The 24,814-nt window shown below is 48.9% G+C and overlaps 1 long non-coding RNA gene across 1 annotated transcript in view; it reads right to left on the bottom strand.

The window, feature by feature from the left end:
* LOC122210124 overlaps positions 1-24,609 on the bottom strand; it is a 29,969-nt gene extending 5,360 nt beyond the window's left edge. Inside the window, exons 1-2 of the long non-coding RNA XR_006197919.1 lie at positions 24,491-24,609; positions 9,984-10,153 (exon numbers count right to left, since the gene is read on the bottom strand). This is a non-coding gene — a long non-coding RNA (uncharacterized LOC122210124). The remainder of the gene's footprint in view (positions 1-9,983; positions 10,154-24,490) is intronic.
* Positions 24,610-24,814: the final 205 nt, after the last annotated feature.

Consider the following 24,814-nt stretch of genomic DNA (forward strand, 5'->3'; position numbering starts at 1 on the left):
CGTAGTGATGAATTGGGTTAAAGGATGGATGTGTGGGTTTCTTAAGTTTGCTCTGATTGTAATGGTAGAAAACATGTTAAATGAGCTTAAGGGGATGATGGTGATGATGATGATGGTGATGGTGATGATGATGGGGCATTTCCAAGAACGCAACGGAAAGCTGGGCCACCCAACCAACAGAAAGATAGGGAGCCAGGACGTCTCTTGGGTTTTCAAAAAGCAGCATTGATTGGTCTTGGTTCTAGCACCCTGATTTTTTTTTTAATTTTTTTTAACGTTTTATTTATTTTTTTTTTGAGACAGGGAGAGACAGAGCATGAACAGGGGAGGGTCAGAGAGAGGGAGGCACAGAATCCGAAGCAGGCTCCAGGCTCTGAGCTGTCAGCACAGAGCCCGACATGGGGCTCAAACTCACGGACCGCGAGATCATGAGCCGAGGTCGGCCGCTTAACCGACGGAGCCACCCAGGTGCCCCTCTAGCATCCTGATTTTACTTGACTCTGTTCCCGACACCCACTCCGTCCAGAGAGAGATCCTAGTGATCCCCACGTCGGTCACTTACCCCGTGATTCAATGTGCCATGGCTTGGAGGCAAGTGTCACACAGTGTTCTAGAAGCCTAGCCCTGTGAGTGGGGTGGCCCATTTCCCCAAACAGCAATCCTAGGTAACCCCACTGGCATTTACCGTGATCAAAAAAAAAAAAAAAAAAAAAATGAAGCCAAGTGGAGTAGCCTGTGAGCTCACAGAGACTGGAAGCCTATGGAGGGCAGGACCTATGCCTGATTCATCTCTCTCATACCTCTTCCAAGGGCTCAGTGGCTGGGAACACCAGTTTTGGACTCAACCTGCCTCGGTGTGCATTGCCACTCTCCTTGGACACGTGCCTTAGCTCTCAAGCTACTGTTTATTCATCTGTAAAATAACGGTAGTGCCAGCATCTGACTCCAGGCTGTTGCAAGGAGAAAATGTGAATACTGGCACCAACGTAGCACCAGAGGGTCCACCCTCTTCCAAGCACTACTGGGAAAATGGCAGCCCCAGCCCGGGGTGGGGGGAAGGTACAAACCTCATTAGCGGAGAGCAGCAAGACTGTTTTTCAACCTGAACCTGTCGGATAATAACTAATCTCTTGAAATCTAAAAGAAACATCCCAAGGGCAGCTGTCCAGCGTTTTCAGAAAGGTCCCTTAACAACGAGGTGTCCTGCATGATAAACCAGTCCCAACACCCTTCCATGCGACCTCCATGGCGGATCTCCTTGGTGTCTTCCCTGACGTCAGAATAGCCGCTGGATGCTCTGCTTCCGCGATGGGCATCATTCAGGTGCTCACTTGATATAATGGAGTGAGAAGTTCGTTGGAGTCTTGTCCTCCTCTACTCTCACCGCCAGCCACTCCTCCTCAGGGCTGGGAGTAGAAACGGGGTCTGGCATCCCACTAGAAGGTAAGATCTGTGCCCACACCCAGAAAGTGCCTGGAGAGGTCAGGACCTACCTAGGGCAAGGCTTCAAGGAGGCAACGTGGGCGTTCTGGAGTCCCATCCCTGTGGCCAAGTCCGTTGCCAACACAAGGTCTCAAGGACATTGCTGGGCAGTGCTGGACAGCACTCCCGAGGGCATCCCCCTCTGATTGGGATGGGACTATGTGAACCCTCGAGTTCATGTACAGTCCAATGAGGGAGACGCCCCAAATAGCAGACTTCTCGATGATCTCGGCCCGTTTAGATTTAGGCTTTTTTATTTAACAAGTGTGACATTTCTTGCACTTTCAACTACCCGGAGAATACACACTAATGTCATCTAGCCTCCTGCCTGTTCCCCGAGGTGGGCTGTAGCCCACCCCCTTTTCTGTGGGGGCAATTCCCTCAGCAGCTGCTATCCAGTGATTAGAATCGGAGACCGGACAAAGCCAAGCATGGGATCAAGTGATCAGTGATTTAACTCTTCCGGCGGCTTCAATGGCATGCCCGTAACTGCAGAATGAGGGTAGAGCCTGCCAGGTGTGAGCCCACAAACCGGCTTCAACCCACAAAAAGCCAATGGGGCCTGGGCACTGGACACAGGACCCAGACCATGTAAGGTCCAGGAACAGAGGGGAGAGGCTCTCAGTAATGGCCCAGCAGCAGGAAAGACAGGCAGAGAGAAACAGGGGAGCTCAGATAAGGGCCCGAATAACCAGCCCCTAGAAGGAAGCAGCTCGAGGAACTCCAGCATTACAAAAATAACTCTAGATTTTGGATACACACCCTTTATCAGATATGTCCTTTGCAAATATCTTCCTTCCCCCATTCCGTAGGCTACCTTTTAGTCTTGTTGACTGTTTCCTTCGCTGTGCAGAAGCTTTTCACCTTGACGCGGTCCCAAGAGTTCACGGTGTGCTTGCGTTGCCCTTGCCTGTGGCGATGGGTCTAGTAAGAAGTTGCCGCGGCCCAGGTCAGAGAGGTTGTTGCCTGCTTCCTCCTTGAGGATTTTGATGGCTTCCAATCTTACGTTTAGGTCTTTCATCCATTTTGAGTTTATTTTTGTGTATGGTGTAAGAAAGTGGTCCAGGTTCATTTTTTTGCACGATGCTGTCCAGTTTTCCCAAAACCACGTGTTGAAGAGACTGCCTTTATCCCGTTGGATGTTCTTTCCTGCTTTGTCGTGGATGACCTAACCATACTGTGGTGGGTCCATTCCTGGGTTTTCTATTCTGTCCCATCGATCTGTGTGTCTGTGGGCCAGTACCGCACTGTCTTGATGACTACAGCTTTGTAACACAGCTTGAAATCCAGAATCGTGATGCCTCCCGTTCTCTTCCTCTTTTCCAGGATTGCTTTTGGTATTCAGGGTCTTTTGTGGTTCCATAAAAATTGCAGGACTGTTTGTTCTAGCTCTGCAAAGAATGCTTCTGGTATTTTGATAGGGGTCGCGTTAAATATGTAGATTGCTTTGGATAGTGTAGACATTTTGACAATGTTTGTTCTTCCAGTCCATGAGCATGGAATGTTTTCCCATTTCTTTGTGTCTTCTTTTCTCTCATAAGTGTTCTATCATTTTCAGAGTACAGATCTTTTACCTTTTGAGATAGGTTCGTTCCTAGGTATCATATTGTTTTGGGTGTGATGGTAGATGGGGTCGATTCTCTGATTTCTTTTTCTGCCGCTTTGTTATCGGTGTATAGAAATGCAACAGATGTCTGCACGTTGATTTTATATCCCACGACTTTGCTGAATTCATGTATTAGTTCCAGCAATGTTTTGGTGGAGTCTTTCAGGTTTTCCACGTATAGTGTCAAATAGCAAAAATTTGACTTCTTCCTTGCTGATTTGTATGCCCTTTATTTCTTTTTGTTGTCTGATTGCTGAGGCTAAGACTTCCAGTGGTATATTAAATAGTAATGGTGAGAGCGGGCAGCCTTGTCTTGTTCCTGACCATGGGGGAAAGGCTCTCAGCTTTTCCCCCATTGAGAATGATGTCAGTTGTGGATCTTTTGTATACGGCCTTTATGATGTTGAGGTATGTTCCGTCTATCCCTACTTTGTTGAGGGTTTGTATCAAGAAAGGAAGCCATATTTTGTCAAATGCTTTTTCTGCACCTATGGACAGGATCATATGGTTCTTATCCTTTTTTTTTTTATTAAACTCAACATCCAAAAAACAAACAGCCCAATTAAGAAATGAGCGGTAGACATGAACAGACACTGACCCAAGAAGACATCCAGATGACTAACAGACACATGAAAAGATGTTCAACATCACTCATCATAATGGAAATACAAATCAAAACCACAATGAGATATCACCTTACACCTGTTAGAATGGCTAAAATTAACACAAGAAACAACAGGTATTGGTGAGGATGTGGAGAAAGGGGAAACTTTTTGCACGGCTGGTGGGAATGCAAACTGGTGCAGCCACTCTGGAGAACAGTATGGAGGCTCCTCAAAAAATTAAAAATAGAAGTACCCTATGACCCAGCAATTACGCTATTAAGTGTTTACCCGAGTGACACAAAAACACGGATTTGAAGGGGTACACGCACCCCAATGTTTATAACAGGATTATCAATAATAGCTAAACTACGGAGAGAGCCCAAATGTCCATCGACTGATGAATGGATAAAGAAGATGTGGTATAGATATAATGGAATATTACTCAGCCATAAAAAATGAAATCTCGCCATTTGCAACGAAGTGGATGAGCTAGGATATATTATGATAAGCAAAATAAAGTCAATCAGAGAAAGACAAATATCACGATTTCACTCACATGTGGAATTTAAGAAACAAAACAGATGAACGTATAGGAAGTGAGGCAAGGGGAGAAAAAAGGGAAATAAGCCACAAGAGACTCTTAATGATAGAGAACCAACTGAGGGTTAATGGAGGGAGGTGGGTGGGAGATGGGTTAGATGGGTGATGGGTATTAAGAAGGGCACTTGGGATGAGCACTGGGTGTTGTATGTAAGTGATGAATCACTGAATTCTACTCCTGAAACCAATATTGCACTGTATATTGGCTAACTAAAACATAAATATAGAAAATAACTCCAAACCAAGGTCTTTATAATTATCTTAACAATCGTTAAGCCTGGGTGGCTCGGTCGGTTAAGCGTCCGACTCTTAATTTCAGCTCAGGTCATGATCTCACAGTTCATGAGTTCAAGACACCCATCAGGCTCTGCACTGACAACATGGAGACTGTTTGGGACTCTGTCTCTCTTCCTTTCTCTCGGCCCTGCTCACATACTCTCTCTTTCTCTCAAGATAAATTAATAAACATTTAAAAAATAATAATCATCGTCAAGTTTTATGATGATCTGTGCACTATGCCAAGCACTTTACATACATTCATTTCACCTAATTCTCCCAGCAACTTTGGCAAGTGGTATTAAGAACCCCACCCTACAGAGGGGGAAACAGAGCACATGACTTAGCCAAGATCACTCAGCTGGTAAGCAAATAGAACACTCGCCTCCTGAAACAGCAAATCCTCATTTCCATCCTCTGCACAGGAAAAGCTGCCCTGGGACTTGGGCACGTCCAATCCTCACAGAGAAGACTGCAACCCTGGATGGGTAGAGGGCACCGTGGGGCAGAGGCCAGACCCCTCTGACAGTCTTCCCACTGTGACAGAAGCAGCAAACAGAATTGACTCAAAGTACAGTCGATTCTTGTGACTCACAGTAATCACGTTCCCTAAAGTCACCATGAACACCATGAATTAGCAAATACGGAACCGTTGCTCCTAGGGGAAATACACAGTTAGGTTCCTGTGAGCCTCCAGTCACAACTTTTTCAACAGCCACATCAATACATAACCTTGTTTTACGTGTCTGTTTAAAGACACTTTGTTAAACATATATTGTTGATTCATTAACATGGAGCTCACAGCCAATAGTGCCATAACTCTGCCCCAACAAAGCTGGTCTAACACACGTGTTTTCCGCCACTCGATTCACCTTCTTGCCCGTGGGCACACAGAACTGTGAAAAACGTGGCCCAAAGTGGACCACAACAAGGACGCTTGTTCATAGTGTGAGAGCTGCTCGCGAAAAGGGCGTCGCCTCGCGCCATCTCACCCGGGAATGTGCACGTTGGGCGACTCAGATTTGTCTGCCCTTCTCGATTCCTCCTCTCTTGGCTCCGGGAGACGGACGACACGGCAGAAGAACGAGAGCTGGTTTGCGCGGGCCCGGGTGCCCGGTGGGAGTTCGCAGAGTCAAGTGCAGGCATTGAATCCCAACACATCACAGCCCCAAAGTCTTCATCATCCAGCGTTTTCCAGGCCATCATTTCACCAAATAGACAAATATCTGCATTTTTGTAGATGAAATGAATGCAGAAGGAGCTATTTCCAAAGATAGATGACTGTCCTTTTTCCTTCAGCAAAGTTTAAAAAGGTAAAAATTATCATATTATGGGCACAGTGGTCATGGAGAGAAAATGAGGCCACTGCTCAACAGGGGAAATGGCTCTCCCTGCATGGGAATGTTTTAGCATTAAATTAACTCTCCTATCTCCTGCCTGCTAATAGGAAAGCTTTCACCTCTCTGTTTGGCAGGGGATCCGCATTTGCATTTAGATGGACCTGTTGTAAAGATGGCCCCGCACGCAGGGATCTCCATCCCTTATTTACAATAGCAGCCAAGTGATAAAATGATTATCACATAAGTGGTTGTTTCACTGGTTTCGATAGGGCTCGAACCAGAGCGGGGAAGGCTGTCATCTGAATTAGTCGATGAACGGAAAGGAGAGTTGGCCCACATGGTGAGCGTTCCCTGGCCCCCTTGACAAGTCGGAGGCGTGCTCTGTCCCTCTGGCAGAGGGATGCCGGGAGGAAAAGTGACAGCGTCTGTTGCGGCTGCTGCTGCTGCTTCCTGGACGGAGTCCACGTTGCCGTTGCGAATTTTCTCGCATCCCATTTGGGGTAGCACGTGGATTGTTGTTCCCATTTTTCAGGAGGTGAGACGCAATGGTTTTCCCACGGCCATACCTAGAAAATGGCCACGTGGGAGCGAGATCCTGATCCCAACACACACTGCCCACTGCCAACAAGCCGCCTTACCATCCATCCATCCATCCGTCCGTCCGTCCCTCCGATATCCTGAGCATCTAAAACGGAAGGCGTGTTGTTGTGGGAATCCAGAGCACTCGGGAGCCATTCTGATTTCTGCAACTAACCATGTGACGTGGGGCAGCTCCCCCCACACTCATACATATTTTCAACCTCAAAGTTTCCACCTGTAAAAGGGAAGGGTTTGGACAAAGGTATTGGTAGGACAAGCTTGCCTCTCTTGTCTGAATGTTCTGGATCTAACATCACATATGCGCCCGTCCTCTGGACCGTGGGAGCAAAACGAGCAGCCGTTGGAGCTATGGAGAAAGTCATTCTATTCCCAGGCCCGCAGCAGTGTGTCCCAGGCGTTAGCTGCCATTTGAATCACCTGGAGGGCTTGTTAAAATAGTTTCCGGGGCCCCAGAGTTCTGATTTCGGTGAGTCCAGGGTGGGGCCCAAGAATCTGCGTGTCTAACAAACTCATGCTGCTTGTCCAGAGATGACACATGAACTTTGAGAACCACTGCTCTAGAGACAGACAAAGCTCAGATCACTGCAGGAAGGACTATTTTTGCACATCTGTGAAGACATATTACAGTACAAGCCCAACCAATGAAGCATCTCACCATCCAAGTGCCCCTATTGGCCAGGGGTATAACGACCGCCGTCAGTGACCAGACCAACCCAGGGGAAAGAGGAAGTGCTCGTAATGCGCCAGCGGGAAAAATCTTAACTTCGAAGAAACTACACAGCCAAGTCATGCCAGGTCTTTGGGAAGCTGGTCATATATGCGTTGCTCATACGTCCTGTAATCAAGAGACGCGTAACATCCCTTTATCGGGTCGTAGATACAAAGATAGGCAGGCCTGGACCCAAATCAACTAAATGGATCCAGAAGAGTAGCACCCAACCCAGGGTGACCCAGGAAGACCAGAGAAAGGAAGCCCTGACTTCATAGCACTTACGCTGTTCCTCTAGACCCAGAAAACACACACACTAATTGGCTTTCGTTTCACTTGATTAAACACTGGAATCTACCCACACATCCCAGCCCAGAAAGAGTTACTACAAAGCAAGCTTCACATCTCTGTGGCCAGGCACCAATAATCCCCAGTGGTGGGGAGGGCACTTGGGTGGCTCAGTCAGTTGAGCATCCAAATCACGATCTCACAGTTCTTGGGTTCGAGCCTCACATCGGGCTCGCTGCTGTCGGCACAGAGGCGGCTTCGGATCCTCTGTCCCCCCGTCTCTCCGCCCCTCTCTCGCTCCTGCTCTCTCTGTGTCTCAAAAAAATTATTAAACATTAAAAAAAAGAGAACCCCCAACAGGTTCGGGTAAGGAAATGGTCTCCGAGATTTCCCACGCAGATGAAATTCCCTGATACCGAGGGTCCCAGTATTGAAGGCAATTTATTGCTCCGAAGAGAATGTCCCCTCCTATTATGGGTGAAAAAACCACCCTCAATAAAAAGGAGTGACTTAATAAAGACGGGGAGACCCAGTCTGCCTGGGCAGATCGTGCTGTTTCCGTGAACCCCATGGAAACAAAAGACAGTGAGGTGGGCAGCCGTCGTGGCAGCTCCCTCAGAGACCAGCTGTCCCCACCTTAAGGACAGACGCTTCTATGTGAGCAGTAAAGTAGAGGCAATTTCCTATCAGCCACACTAAAAAATGAGGAAAGCTGCCCAGTGTCCAAAACAGATTTTCTCCAGTGTATGATCTCTAGTCTCAGAATGGCATGTATCCATCACCTGTCTGCCTCCAACATCACACACACGCACACACACACACGCACACACACACACACACACACACACTCTCGCTCTCTATCTTATTCTCCACCTCCCCTCGGTGCTACCCCTCAGTCGAGGTCAAGGACTCCGGTGAGAAAGACCTAATGAAAGAGGGAAACAGAAGAGGCATATTAACTTATGATAATGGAGTGTCCTACCCCGCTAGGCACTTGACCAATATACTCTTTTAGAGTCCCCGTGCCACGTGTTTTTCTGCATCAATTTAGCCGAGATGGAATCACGTTTCCCAGAATGTCCTTCCCTGCCCGGCTCCGGGTTAGGGTGGGCCACAGCAGACATTTGACGTGAGATTTGGAAAGTGTGCCCGGAACCAGCAGCCATAGTCTTTATTTGCTTGGAAGGTTGGTGCTGGGCCTGTCTGTTTCAGTTCAAGTGTACCATCGCTCAGCTCTGGGACACCTGGTTGGCACAGCGAGGCACCTTGCTGGTCACGCAGCCCATAAACGGTAGATCCGAAATCCCAGCCCCCAGTCTGGTGAGTCAGGCAGTCCAAACTCATGGGGCAGGGGCAGTGAGGATCTCCCTGGAAATGTTCCATCTTTAACTTGAAAGAGACAGGAGGTCCCCGTCTGCTTTGTGTTCTTTTAAGTAATAAAATAGGCATATCGGGCTCCTGGGCGGCTCAGTCAGTTAAGCGTCCAACTTCAGCTCAGGTCGTGATCTCACGGTTCGTGAGTTCAAGCCCTGCATCAGGCTCTCTGCTGTCAGCACAGAACCTGCTTTGGATCCTCTGTCTCCCTCTCTCTCTGCCCCTCCCCCGCCCCGTTCATGTGCTCTCTATCAAAAATAAATAAACATTATAAATAAATAAAATAGGCATATAGGTAATATCTTAAGAGAACTTCAGCTCGTCATCTACAGTCCGTCAATAATTGCTGATCTCGCCGTTGAGATTTTAGCGCTTGTTAGACCATCCCGCCTTGCCGGCACTCAGAAGTGGGTGGGTAAGCGGGGGGCGCCTGGGTGAGTCAGTCGGTTGAGTGTCCGACCTCAGCTCAGGTCACGATCTCGCGGTTTGTGGGTTCGAGCCCCCACGTCGGGCTCCGTGCTGACAGCTCAGAGCCTGGAGCCTGCTTCGGATTCTGTGCCTCCCTCCCTCTCTCTTCCTCCCCTGCTCATGCTCTGTCTCTCTCTCTGTGTCTCCCGCTCAAAAAATAAACATTAAAAAAGAAGAAGAAGAAGATGGGGGGTGAGTGGAGAGGCTGACTGCCCCTGCCAGACACCGATGGAAAGCAAGTTAAAAGATCACCAACTGCTCCTGTTGCTTTACCTCTAGCCCCCACTGTGGGGTAATGACCCCTGAGAGAGGAGAGGGACGGCCAGACAGAGCGCAGAGGAAAAATGTAGATGAAAAGAAATCAGAAGGCTTTTCCTCTCGTGTTTCAAGTACCAAATTATGCTTGACATTTGAATTTTCCCCAAGGCTCACTTCCGTGAAATCATGCCAAATTACCCTGAAAGGGCTGGAGCCTCCCGGAGAGACTTTTGACTGTAATCAAACAGGTTTCTTCCATTGTTCCAGACACTCGGCAAGGATCTAGAGGTGGGAGAGGGGCGGAAGGACCGGCGAGGGGGAGCCGGTCGAGGCACGGGGTCGTGGCTGGCTGCCTTTCTGGTCCGTCAGGGACTCACCGCCATGGAGCAGAGGGTTGGTACGGCCCCCCAAAATGCAGACAGCACCAAAGCACATATGGCTACCGTTGATGGAGTTTCCTGCGAGGCGGGCACTGGGCTGGGACCATGTCTCGTTTGACCTTCACGACAGCCGGGCACTACTATTATTCAGCCTGCAGATAGGAACGCTGCAGGAAAAAGAGAAAGGAACTTATCCCGGCCTCTTGGATGCCAGAGCCCGAGCTACAGGGACCACCGTACTGCCTGGATGACCGGGTGCAATTCCAGTGCCGGAAGCAGAGGAAAGAGCCAGCAACGGGGCCCAGGTATCCCTGGATATCAAAATACCAACAGGTACCAGCGTTTGATCCAGTCAGCCAAACCACCCACTGTCAGGGGCCTCGTCTAGACTAGCTGATGATCACTGACTGATCAGAAAACGCTCATTCTATCGCGTTGTTCTTCTGGACCCGCTGACGTCGGAGTTGGGTGGAAAGCACCTTTAGACCCAGCAGGGGCACACTGTTGCCGGAGGCCCAAATCGGCCCCCATTGCAACACGTCCTTGTGGGTCTACTCGGGAGCTGAGCCGGTCTCCGGGGGAACCTCGCTGGCTTTGTGAGTTGCCCACAGACCGTGGTTTGCATCCCTGCTCCCACTGTACTTTGCTCTTTCCGAGCACTGCATTTATCTCCCCGTGCACCGACACCAGGGTAACCAAGGTCGCCATCTTTCTCTCAGCTGGATTGTTCCTAAAATCTCTTAACAGTTCAACTCTTGACCCCTTGCATTTCTGCCAGAGCGATCCAGACCCTTCCGCGGCCTCCCGCTGCTCTCAGAATCGAGCCCAGATGCCCCACGGACTACATAAAGGCTCTGTTCCCCCGGGTCCTACCTAGGTCCACACCCTGCTCCTTGCCTTGTGTTCCATCCACTGGACGGAGTCATGCCTACAAGTCTACAAATGCATTGCGATTTCTTTGGCCCCACGCCTTTGTTGGTACCCTCACATCTTCATGCCGATAGAGCTGTAATGGCGGCAAGGGACGTGTTCCAGGGAAACTCGTGCTCACTCTTCCGGTCCCATCCAATGCCACTTGTAGGCACAAGACCAGTTTATGGGTCAGCAGTCAACATAGAACAACTGACTCCACTTGGTCTCTATGACAACCTCCCGGTTCCAGGGGCTTGACCAAAGCGACCACGGGGGTCTCCACCATGAGTGACTATTGAACGGGCAACCCACGGAACCAACGAGCCATCCAGGGGTAAAGTCCACGGCCAGGAAGTGATCCTCTAGCAGCATGGAACCCACAGTTAGCGCCACGGAAAAAGCCAACTCTGACTCCCAAGTCACGGCACGCCAGGGAAGCGAACTTAAAAGATTATTTTTCTCGTCGTCCGAGTGAGGCTTCCTGAGACGCTTCTGCGGTCCTTACCTTCAGATTCAGCTCAGCTTCGCTGCAAAGACAGCATGATGCTCCACACAGTGAACCAAGCGTCCCTCTCTGCAGCACCCACCTTGCTCTGTGACCGTAGGCGCACTGCGCTCAGAGGCGTTGGTTCAGTCCGCGTGGCGCGTGCCTTTCTATTCTTGCCGGGGAGCCTCTCAGAATCCCAGACCTTGATACCCTTCTTAGATCCGGTCAGCCTCTTTCACGGAGGGCCTCCTGGCTCCCGGTGCCAATGAACTGCGAACCCTCTGACGTTCCTCGCCCGTGATCACTTAGGTCCTCCTGCCTTGGACTCCATACTGACCCAAACCATTCCTAGGTCTCCCACTGCCCCTTGGAGTGCCAAAATTTGAACTTCCACTTATATCTCTTCGAGGCACATCCCACGTGGACCCGTTCAGCTAACCTGTGCCTGGCACCTTCCTCTGCATTGTGACTCCAAATATTTCATTTTAATCACACCGTCTCCCTCGCTGCAGGACACGCTGTGGCAATGTGCAAATGCCTGGTGACATCACTCGGCTTGACATCGCGTGGGTTTCCAGTGAATATCTGACTTGAACCATTAGCAGTTTTAATTCACAGTGACCAACTGTGGCTACAAGCTGGAGCTCGTGGCCACCAGAACCCCTTGTGTTGGAGCTGTAAATGGCGGAGCTGTAAAGAGAGGTGTCAAAGGTCGGGTTTCCCAGGAAGGAGCTCCTGCAACGCGGAGGAAGTTTACTAGGCAGTGCTCCTGGGATCACACCTGGGAAAGGCGAGGGGAGGGAAGGGGGTGGGGCCGAGAAAGCAGTGAGCTACCACGGGATCCGAAGGAAGGTCCCCGAAGACCCCTCGGGAAGCTGGAAGGCTCGGCTGGCACCTCAGAGCTCTCCAGGATTAACGAAAAGGGACTGAGCTTTTAACCCTTGCGCTGGTCAACCACTGGGTTGCCCCAGAACGCGTGTGTGATGTTGGGTGAGGTGACTTTCTTCAGCCCGAGCACGTTCCTAAGAGAAAGGAAGGCTAAGAGCTATCTGCTGGCAGTATTTCCACCCGCAAAGAAATAAACCGTTCATCTTTCGAGGGGGACCCGACCGGCATGTGTCGCCATCCAGCAAAGAGGCAGGCAATGCTCCCTCTTCTCCAACAAATCGACTCAGCCAGGTCAACCCGGTTCTGCTGCATGGAGGTGAATGAAAGGTGTCCCAGCTGCAAAATGCATGAAGTGGCTATTCACCAATATTGCCTTCCTGTCCCTTCTCCCTTTCCAATGCCCTTGGCCCATGATTTTGAGGGTCACAGTCTCATCCCCTTTCTAACTGAGTGACTCCCATCCAACCAGACTACGTCTCCCCTTCTAAGATTAGCAGACGGCGGGTTCTCGGCCGAGGAAGAATTAAAGGCTGTCAGAACGTAAGATACTAGGGCAAGGCATGATGGGAAACCAGGACAACATGGACTAGAGAAGTGGGAGCAGGAGAGGTAGGCCAGGTGGTAGCCGGGAGGACCAGCCAGGGTCTGAGGAATGGGAGATCAATGGAGGAGGCCAAGAGCTGGGAAGAGACAGAGAGAACAGAGCAGAACATTCATGGTCTGGCCTCAGTCTGGCTATGGGACCACAGACCATCCCTGGGAACCATCAATGGAGGACCTGACTCGGTTCTGCTCAGGGGTCGTGCCTTCCGGCCTGGGACCCACGTGGCCTCTTTCCGGACCCCATCCTCGAAGGCGCCATCTGAGACAGTGAGAGCATATTGTGTTTTCTAAAATCTGGCTTCCTAAAACGTAAACAGCAAGTCAGGAATCAGCGAGGATCTCCAGGCGTCCTCGACTGTTGGGCCTGGACCGGAGCCCGGAAAGGAGTTGATAAGGACGGAGTAAGACGCTCCCTGAGAAGTGAGAAGCAGCCGCCTCACCGGCTTCTTCCCGGATTCCAGATCCTCTGTGGGAGGCAGGCCACCGCGGAACTTGCTCTCCATCTGTGCGCGCCCAGGGATCTCTCAGGTCTCGTCTCCGGGGCTCTAACTTTGCCAACTCATCGCTGGAGTAGAGGCCGGGGACGCCAGCCTTGGGGACATGCTGGATGATCACGGGATCGGACGACAGCTTCCAGCTGCACTCTTGGGCGACGGCCACAGCCTTCCCAGAGAGTCCCCACTCGGTGCCTGAGCTCGGAGAGGGCCCCAGGGCCTGGCCAGTTCTGCCCCGACACGGGACTTCTCCGCGGACAATCCGCACTGGGGCTCCCCATTCAACTGGCCAAGACTTCCCAGGAGCTGCACCCTCTTGCCGCCCTTCGTTTCTTCCTCCCCCTCTTCTGGGACACGCATCAGGCTGCGTACTGGTCTGACAGCTCTCCCTGCCCATGCCATACTGGTTTGAAGTCTTAGCCCCACCGACTCATCTCCCGTGAGAAAAGCTCTCGTGATTCCGACTACCTCTTGGCATCTGTTTCCCGGAGGGCCCGAACTGGTCCCGTATCGTCCTGTAGGCTGGGATACTGAGATCCAGCGAGGTTGAATAACATACCGTAGGTTGCAATACAAGATGCTATAGAACAGACAGAATTTAGGTCTCGAGGGATAAACCCCCGTCTGAAGCCCAACACCTCCACCCCCGTTAGCGGATGGGCTGTTTAAGACTCCAGACGAGGACGGTTGATGCTGGGCCTGCCGTCATCTGGGATGGGAGGACACGAGCACCAGAAACATGCAGGTCAGTGCCAGAAGTCAACGAGCAGGCAAGAGGGTCCAGCCCGTCACCCCTGGAAGAGTGAATCAACACAAGTGTCAGGGGATCCCTAAGACCCGCCGAGAATCATGAAAGAAAGGTCTTGGAAATCCGAATCCTGAATGACAATCTGCAAGTAAGAGACGGGACACAGAAACCCGGAAAGGGGACTGGCCACTGGAACGCTCCTGAGGAGGTCTACTGACCGGGGGCCTTCTCACCCTCACCTGCCTATGCTGGTTCTCTGCTGGTGACATCTCAGAGCAAACCAGACAGATGGGATCTGAGAAAAGCCAATTTCCTTCCGTGCCTTCGTTCCTTCCAGTTGGAGCGGCAGGGATCAAAACCACAACGTGGCTATCGCTGAGCAGACATTTCTTGGTTATTTTCCAAGCCGATGGGACTTTCCCACGGAGCAGGCAACAGGCTGGCATTAAAGAATAATACCTCCCACCGCATCTGAAAAGTTTCCCAACATTCCTGATGGGGCGGGGGGGGGGGGGGTTACCATCAAAAAAATTCAAAGAGCCGTCTCCTCCAAAATAGCGGCAATTCGGCTTTTTAGCCATTGTTCCGGGAAATGGGCAACAAGTTATCTGATGCTGTGGATGAGGCAAGTCTTAAAAAATGAAATCTGTATTTCACTCATCTCAATATTAGGAAATCGGGGGGCCCAGGTGGCTCAGTCGGTTGAGCAACCAACTCTTGATTTTGGCTCGGGCCATGATCTCAGGATCGAGCCCCGCGTCAGGCTCTGCGCTGAGCCAGGAGTCTGCTTAAGATTCTCTCTCTCTCCCTCCGTCCCTCCCCTGCTCATGCACATGCACACGCACACACACGCACACACACACTCTCTCTCTGTCTCAAATAAAAAAAGAAAAAGAAAGGGGAAAAAAAGAAAATTGGTAAAACATAGGCATGCAAAATGCTTTGCCCATTTGGTCATAAGACAAAGCTTTCCTCAACACAATCTTCGTATATGTGGCGTTATACCAATCCTGACCACCATATTGGCGATGTCCGTTTCACAGAAGGAAAAACTGAGGCCCTGAGCAGCATAATGAGTTGGTAAAAGACACTTGGTGGCACAGGAACCAAAACCCGGGGCTGAAGTTCTTTCCGCTCTGCCAGAACGGCATGCGGTGTGGTGTGGGGGACTCCTCTCTGGTCCCAGACGTAGAAGAAAATGAACTTCAATTGCCTTAAACCATATTGTCTGAATTTTATTTTATTTTATTTTTATTTTTATTTTTTATTTTATTTTATTTTATTTTTTTTTAATATATGAAATTTACTGTCAAATTGGTTTCCATACAACACCCAGTGCTCATCCCAAAAGGTGCCCTCCTCAATACCCATCACCCACCCTGCCCTCCCTCCCACCCCCCATCAACCCTCAGTTTGTTCTCAGTTTTTAACAGTCTCTTATGCTTTGGCTCTCTCCCACTCTAACCTCTTTTTTTTTTTTTTTTTTTTTTCCTTCCCCTACCCCATGGGTTTCTGTTATGTTTCTCAGGATCCACATAAGAGTGAAACCATATGGTATCTGTCTTTCTCTGTATGGCTTATTTCACTTAGCATCACACTCTCCAGTTCCATCCATGTTGCTACAAAAGGCCATATTTCATTTTTTCTCATTGCCACGTAGTATTCCATTGTGTATATAAACCACAATTTCTTTATCCATTCATCAGTTGATGGACATTTAGGCTCTTTCCATAATTTGGCTATTGTTGAGAGTGCCGCTATAAACATTGGGGTACAGGTGCCCCTATGCATCAGTACTCCTGTATCCCTTGGGTAAATTCCTAGCAGTGCTATTGCTGGGTCATAGGGTAGGTCTATTTTTAATTTTCTGAGGAACCTCCACACTGCTTTCCAGAGCGGCTGCACCAATTTGCATTCCCACCAACAGTGCAAGAGGGTTCCTGTTTCTCCACATCCTCTCCAGCATCTATAGTCTCCTGATTTCTTCATTTTGGCCACTCTGACTGGCGTGAGGTGGTATCTGAGTGTGGTTTTGATTTGTATTTCCCTGATAAGGAGCGACGTTGAACATCTTTTCATGTGCCTGTTGGCCATCCGGATGTCTTCTTTAGAGAAGTGTCTATTCATGTTTTCTGCCCATTTCTTCACTGGGTTATTTGTTTTTCGGGTGTGGAGTTTGATGAGCTCTTTATAGATTTTGGATACTAGCCCTTTGTCCGATATGTCATTTGCAAATATCTTTTCCAATTCCGTTGGTTGCCTTTTAGTTTTGTTGGTTGTTTCCTTTGCTGTGCAGAAGCTTTTTATCTTCATAAGGTCCCAGTAATTCACTTTTGCTTTTAATTCCCTTGCCTTTGGGGATGTGCCGAGTAAGAGATTGCTACGGCTGAGGTCAGAGAGGTCTTTTCCTGCTTTCTCCTCTAAGGTTTTGATGGTTTCCTGTCTCACATTCAGGTCCTTTATCCATTTTGAGTTTATTTTTGTGAATGGTGTGAGAAAGTGGTCTAGTTTCAACCTTCTGCATGTTGCTGTCCAGTTCTCCCAGCACCATTTGTTAAAGAGACTGTCTTTTTTCCATTGGATGTTCTTTCCTGCTTTGTCAAAGATGAGTTGGCCATACGTTTGTGGGTCTAGTTCTGGGGTTTCTATTCTATTCCATTGGTCTATGTGTCTGTTTTTATGCCAATACCATGCTGTCTTGATGATGACAGCTTTGTAGTAGAGGCTAAAGTCTGGGATTGTGATGCCTCCTGCTTTGGTCTTCTTCTTCAAAATTACTTTGGCTATTCGGGGCCTTTTGTGGTTCCATATGAATTTTAGGATTGCTTGTTCTAGTTTCGAGAAGAATGCTGGTGCAATTTTGATTGGGATTGCATTGAATGTGTAGATAGCTTTGGGTAGTATTGACATTTTGACAATATTTATTCTTCCAATCCATGAGCAGGGAATGTCTTTCCATTTCTTTATATCTTCTTCAATTACCTGCATAAGCTTTCTATAGTTTTCAGCATACAGATCTTTTACATCTTTGGTTAGATTTATTCCTAGGTATTTTATGCTTCTTGGTGCAATTGTGAATGGGATCAGTTTCTTCATTTGTCTTTCTGTTGCTTCATTGTTAGTGTATAAGAATGCAACTGATTTCTGCACATTGATTTTGTATCCTGCAACTTTGCTGAATTCATGTATTAGTTCTAGCAGACTTTTGGTGGAGTCTATCGGATTTTCCATGTATAATATCATGTCATCTGCAAAAAGCGAAAGCTTGACTTCATCTTTGCCAATTTTGATGCCTTTGATTTCCTTTTGTTGTCTGATTGCTGATGCTAGAACTTCCAGCACTATATTAAATAGCAGCGGTGACAGTGGGCATCCCTGTCGTGTTCCTGATCTCAGGGAAAAAGCTCTCAGTTTTTCCCCGTTGAGGATGATGTTAGCTGTGGGCTTTTCATAAATGGCCTTTATGATCTTTAAGTATGTTCCTTCTATCCCGACTTTCTCAAGGGTTTTTATTAAGAAAGGGTGCTGGATTTTGTCAAAGGCCTTTTCTGCATCGATTGACAGGATCATATGGTTCTTCTCTTTTTTGTTGTTAATGTGATGTATCACGTTGATCGATTTGCGAATGTTGAACCAGCCCTGCATCCCAGGAATGAATCCCACTTGATCATGGTGAATAATTCTTTTTATATGCTGTTGAATTCGATTTGCTAGTATCTTATTAAGAATTTTTGCATCCATATTCATCAGGGATATTGGCCTGTAGTTCTCTTTTTTTACTGGGTCTCTGTCTGGTTTAGGAATCAAAGTAATACTGGCTTCATAGAATGAGTCTGGAAGTTTTCCTTCCCTTTCTATTTCTTGGAATAGCTTGAGAAGGATAGGTATTATCTCTGCTTTAAATGTCTGGTAGAACTCCCCTGGGAAGCCATCTGGTCCTGGACTCTTATTTGTTGGGAGATTTTTGATAACCGATTCAATTTCTTCGCTGGTTATGGGTCTGTTCAAGCTTTCTATTTCCTCCTGATTGAGTTTTGGAAGAGTGTGGGTGTTTAGAAATTTGTCCATTTCTTCCAGGTTGTCCAATTTGCTGGCATATAATTTTTCATAGTATTCCCTGATAATTGTTTGTATCTCTGAGGGATTGGTTGTAATCATTCCATTTTCATTCATGATTTTATCTATTTGGGTCATCTCCCTTTTCTTTTTGAGAAGCCTGGCTAGAGGTTTGTCAATTTTGTTTATTTTTTCAAAAAACCAACTCTTGGTTTCGTTGATCTGCTCTACAGTTTTTTTAGATTCTATATTGTTTATTTCTGCCCTGATCTTTATTATTTCTCTTCTTCTGCTGGGTTTAGGCTGCCTTTGCTGTTCTGCTTCTATTTCCTTTAGGTGTGCTGTTAGATTTTGTATTTGGGATTTTTCTTGTTTCTTGAGATAGGCCTGGATTGCAATGTATTTTCCTCTCAGGACTGCCTTCGCTGCATCCCAAAGCGTTTGGATTGTTGTATTTTCATTTTCGTTTGTTTCCATATATGTTTTAATTTCTTCTCTAATTGCCTGGTTGACCCACTCATTCGTTAGTAGGGTGTTCTTTAACCTCCATGCTTTTGGAGGCTTTCCAGACTTTTTCCTGTGGTTGATTTCAAGCTTCATAGCATTGTGGTCTGAAAGTATGCATGGTATAATTTCAATTCTTGTAAACTTATGAAGGGCTGTTTTGTGACCCAGTATATGATCTATCTTGGAGAATGTTCCATGTGCACTCGAGAAGAAAGTATATTCTGTTGCTTTGGGATGCAGAGTTCTAAATATATCTGTCAAGTCCATCTGATCCAATGTATCATTCAGGGCCCTTGTTTCTTTATTGACTGTGTGTCTAGATGATCTATCCATTTCTGTAAGTGGGGTGTTAAAGTCCCCTGCAATGACCACATTCTTATCAATAAGGTTGCTTATGTTTATGAGTAATTGTTTTATATATCTGGGGGCTCGGGTATTTGGCGCATAGACATTTATAATAGTTAGCTCTTCCTGGTGGATAGACCCTGTGATTATTATATAATGCCCTTCTTCATCTCTTGTTACAGCCTTTAATTTAAAGTCTAGTTTGTCTGATATAAGTATGGCTACTCCAGCTTTCTTTTGGCTTCCAGGAGCATGATAAATAGTTCTCCATCCCCTCACTCTCAATCTAAAGGTGTCCTCAGATCTAAAATGAGTCTCTTGTAGACAGCAAATAGATGGGTCTTGTTTTTTTATCCATTCTGATACCCTATGTCTTTTAGTTGGCGCATTTAATCCATTTACATTCAGTGTTATTATAGAAAGATACGGATTTAGAGTCATTGTGATGTCTGTATGTTTTATGCTTGTAGTGATGTCTCTGGTACTTTGTCTCACAGGATCCCCCTTAGGATCTCTTGTAGGGCTGGTTTCGTGGTGACAAATTCCTTCAGTTTTTGTTTGTTTGGGAAGACCTTTATCTCTCCTTCTATTCTAAATGACAGACTTGCTGGATAAAGGATTCTCGGCTGCATATTTTTGCTGTTTAGCACACTGTAGATATCGTGCCAAGCCTTTCTGGCCTGCCAAGTTTCAAAGGAGAGATCAGTCACGAGTCTTATAGGTCTCCCTTTATATGTGAGGGCACGTTTATCCCTTGCTGCTTTCAGAATTTTCTCTTTATCCTTGTATTTTGCCAGTTTCACTATGATATGTCGTGCAGAAGATCGATTCAAGTTACGTCTGAAGGGAGTTCTCTGTGCCTCTTGGATTTCAATGCCTTTTTCCTTCCCCAGTTCAGGGAAGTTCTCAGCTATAATTTGTTCAAGTACCCCTTCAGCACCCTTCCCTCTCTCTTCCTCCTCTGGGATACCAATTATGCGTATATTATTTTTTTTTAGTGTATCACTTAGTTCTCTAATTTTCCCCTCATACTCCTGGATTTTTTTATCTCTCTTTCTTTCAGCTTCCTCTTTCTCCATAACTTTATCTTCTAGTTCACCTATTCTCTCCTCTGCCTCTTCAAGCCGAGCCATCGTGGATTCCATTTTGTTTTGCAATTCGTTTAAAGCGTTTTTCAACTCCTCTTGACTGTTCCTTAGTCCCTCGATCTTTGTGGCAAGAGATTCTCTGCTGTCCTGTATACTGTTTTCAAGCCCAGCGATTAATTTTATGACTATTATTCTAAATTCACTTTCTGTTATATTATTTAAATCCTTTTTGATCAGTTCATTAGCTGTTGTTATTTCCTGGAGATTCTTCTGAGGGGAATTCTTCCGTTTGGTCATTTTGGAGAGTCCCTGGCGTGGTGAGGACCTGCAGGGCACTTCCCCTGTGCTGTGGTGTATAACTGGAGTTAGTGGGCGGGGCCGCAGTCCGACCTGATGTCTGCCCCCAGCCCACTGCTGGGGCCACAGTCAGACTGGTGTGTGCCTTCTCTTCCCCTCTCCCAGGGGCGGGATTCACTGTGGGGTGGCGTGTCCCGTCTGGGCTACTCGCACACTGCCAGGCTTGTGTTGCTGGGGATCTGGCGTATTAGCTGGGGTGGGTAGGCAAGGTGCACGGGGGCTGGAGGGGCAGGCTTAGCTCGCTTCTCCTTAGGTGATCCACTTCAGGAGGAGCCCTGTGGCAGCGGGAGGGAGTCAGATCCGCTGCCGGAGGTTTGGCTCCGCAGAAGCACAGAGTTGGGTGTTTGCACGGAGCGAGCAAGTTCCCTGGCAGGAACTGGTTCCCTTTGGGATTTTGGCTGGGGGATGGGCGGGGGAGATGGCGCTGGCGCCTTTGTTCCCCGCCAAGCTGAGCTCTGCCGTCCGGGGGCTCAGCAGCTCTCCCTCCCTTTGTCCTCCAGCCTTCCCGCTTTCCGAGGAGAGCTGTTAACTTCTGACCTCCCAGACGCTAAGTCGCGCTTGCTGTCGGAACACAGTCCGTCCGGCCCCTCCGCTTTTGCCAGCCAGACTCGGGGGCTCTGCTTGGCCGGCGAGCCGCCCCTCCGCCCCGGCTCCCTCCCGCCAGTCCGTGGAGCGCGCACCGCCTCGCCGCCCTTCCTACCCTCTTCCGTGGGCCTCTGGTCTGCGCTTGACTCCGGAGACTCCCTTCTGCTAATCCTCTGGCGGTTTTCTGTGTTCTTTAGGCAGGTGTAGGTGGAATCTAAGTGATCGGCAGGACGCGCTGTGAGCCCCGCGTCCTCCTACGCCGCCATCTTCCGGAACTCCTTGTCTGAATTTTAAACGGGAACATGGTCACATCCCTACAAGGAAGGTATCGTGAAGTGTCCCCATCCACCCTGCCCGGCACTGACGCTGGGCCGTACTCCCTCTGCGGGCCTCTCTGCAGTTCAGGATCCTGGGCTCCCCAGTGGCCTGGAGGTTAGTGACGGTGGCCTGTTTCTCTACATACCTACCCTTGGGGTCTGGCACAGAGTAGGAGCTTTTTTTAAAATATTTTTTATATGTTTATTTCTGAGACAGAGACAGAGCATGAGTGGGGGAGGGGCAGAGAGAGAGGGAGACACAGAATCGGAAGCAGGCTCCAGGCTCCGAGCCATCAGCACAGAGCCTGACGCGGGGCTCGAACTCACGAACCGCGAGATCGTGACCTGAGCCGAAGTCGGTCGCTCAACCGACTGAGCCACCCAGGCGCCCCCGGAGTAGGAGCTTTTTATTGAAAGGTATTGAAATGATTCTTGACTGTCAAGGAAATGAGTCTGAGAGGCTTCGTCCAGATAGAATTTCCACGGAATGGAACAAATACACAGAGGAGATCTAAGCTGCTACTTAAAGAAGCCCCATGGGGTATCTGGGGGGCTCAGTCAGTGAAGCATCTGACTCTTGGTTTCAGCTCAGGTCACGGTCTCAAGATCCGCGGGACCGAGGCCCATGTCGGGCTCTTGTGGTGACAGCGCAGAGCCTGCTTGGGATTCTCTCTCTCTCCCTCTGTCTCTGCCCCTCCCCTGCTCGTGCTCTCTCTCTCTCTCTCTCTGTCTCTCAAAATAAATACATAACCTAAAAAAATTGTTTTAATTAAAAATAAATAATAAAGTACAGAGGCCCCTGTACTTTGCTCTTACGGAAACCAGGGGGCCAAGGGGCAGAGTCCAGATCTCGGATCAGTCAAGGAAAACCTGATCCCACGGTGGCCGAAAACCCGGGGAGCATGATTCTGAATATAACAGCAGCACTAATAAAAAAGAAATGATTTGCAGACTCACTACAATGCTGGGCTATGCCTACCAAATGCCAAACAATAAATTATAAAACTCAGACAAATGGGTGTCTGAGTACCATCGAGAAAAAATAATTATATCCAGCCATATCCATCTGTGTCTGCAATAAACCGAAAACCAGTCTGTGCCTTAATTCCGAGCACAGAGGTCTGATTAATTGCCAGTTTCTCGAACTCTTTAAAGTCTGTTTTTAAACTCAAAGGGCTGCTATTTCAAAACATCAGTATTGTGGGTTTTCGTCTTGCGGCCCGGTAGGCCGCTGTCGGTAATCCCTGATAACGTGGACGATTCCCCACAAAAGGAATCGAAGGGATGTCTCTCTGGTGAAATGAGTCCGTTTTCACACGCCCACCCGTAAATCCGCCCTCTCTGGAGGGACAGTGATCCCACACCGTCTCCCGTGTCAGAACACGCCGCGTTCACTCTGGTTTCATCCACCTCTTGTGTCCCCCGGGAGCCCCGTGCTGGGCACGGGTCCTGGACGCAGCGGGACAGGAGCCAAGGTTTTCTCGTAGCAAGTTGTGGTGACGGAAGGTGTTCTCTGTTACCCGAGCCGCACAAAGAGGTCTTCCCGGGATTGCGGTTGAAAGGTTCGGGGGCGCCCGGGTGGCTCAGTCGGCTAAACGTCCGACTTTGGCTCAGGTCACGATCTCCTGGTTCTTGAGTTCGCGTCCCACAGGGGGATCTGGGCTAACAGCTCAGAGCCTGGAGCCTGCTTCGGATTCTGTGCCTCCCTCTCTCTGCCCCTCTCCCATTCTCTCTCTCTCAAAAAAAAAAAAAAAAAAGGAATCTGTATTTTTCATGTAGTCAGGGCATGAAGAGACGTAACTTAGTGACTACTTAATGTACCAGATTTCACCTTGATATTCTTTTTCTTATCTTTGCTTCCATCCTAGTCTTGGGCTATGCATCCACACAAATTCGTTTGAAAACTCCAGAATTCATTGAAATTGAGCAACCCCAGCAAGTGGCTGTATTTAATAGCCATTTAAAAAAAAAATATATCCCATTGTCGCATGGGTTTTAGTTGAGGCGTTGTTGGATCTCCTCCTTGTCTGGGGAGGCAGTCTGGACACTGATATGTTCCCAAATGCAATTATGCTTCCAACGGCAAACCCCTCCTGGGGCAGCTGAGTGTCTGAGTCTGCGTTTCGGCTCAGGTCAGGATCCCAAGCTTATGGGATGGAGCCCCCACACAGGGTTCTGGGTTGAACGTGGAGTCTGCTTGGGATTCTCTTTCTCTCTCTCTCTCTCTTTCTCTCCCTCTGCCCCTCCCCTGCTTCCAAGTGCACGCTCTCTGTCTCCCTCTCTAAAATTAAAGAAAAAGAAAATAAACCCAGGACTGAACCTGAATCACACAAACACGCACGCCTCCGAGCCCGTGTACGTGTCCCACATGGGCCACAGGGGCGGCCCGAAGGTTGTCAGGAGCCAATGTGCAAAAGGCATACCTAAGTCATTCCACAGCTCTGACCTCAGACGGGAACAGACCAAGTACTCTCGAGAGGGACGACGTCTCCTGACTCCGGACCCAGAAACTTCTCGATGTCTAACACGAAGGCTAATCCTGCCTGGCGGGGCTTCGCGTCATTCCGGTGGCCCAAGCTGCCTGGCCGGGTCTCCCCAACATCTGACCGCTGCCCTCGGGTTGCTGGGCCAGCGGCACATGTCTACCCTGGGACAGAGCTGCCCCAGGCCCGCCTACTCCACCATTTCTACCCCACCCTGTCCCCTGTGGTCCACCTGAAGACACCGGGTCCTCTATTCCCGCCTCTCCCACCCAGTCTTCCCAGCGTCTAGCTACTCTGCCAGCTCCGGACTTGTTCGTGCAGGGTAGAGACTAGCTCAGGTATGGCTGACTCAAGGCGAGGGCCCCCCCCAACCCGTCTCTCGTCTAAGCTCAAGGGCACCCCGAGGATCTGAGATCCTACAGCGCTCCAGGTTCCGTGCTGGACCAATCGCCAACTGTGGCCTCTGGCAATCACACCCCCTCCAGGAAGTACGTGCTCATGTAACCCTCATCTCACGATCACCACAAAGGAGCACCCCCGCCCCCGAGCAGTTCTCTTGCCAACTCGTAGGTCTCGCAGGTGGCGTGGGCAAATCAGGGATTCAGACCCGAACCTGTTCGAATCTGAAACTCACGCATTTACTATTGGCCTTTGGAGTAGCAGGACAAGGTCCGCAGGACTTAGGGAATCCGCAGGAAACCTCGGGCTGTTTTCCCTAATGAGGAGAAGGTACCTGGGAGCTCCGTCCCCTGCCTCGCCTACCTTGGCTCCTTACAGGCAGAGCTCGTTATTCCTGGTTTTAAAACAATTGTTCCCATGGCAACAGCCCCCCCCCCCCCAGCCTCTCTTAGCAACCAGGGCTGGCTCTCACAACTGCCACAAAGTTGGTTCAAATACAAAATCGCTGTTTGAAAGAGTTTTCGGAGGCAAAACCAAATGGACCGGCTGACCCGAGCGT

Source organism: Panthera leo, chromosome E3, assembly GCF_018350215.1.
Source record: "Panthera leo isolate Ple1 chromosome E3, P.leo_Ple1_pat1.1, whole genome shotgun sequence".
Taxonomy (NCBI): Eukaryota; Metazoa; Chordata; class Mammalia; order Carnivora; family Felidae; genus Panthera; species Panthera leo.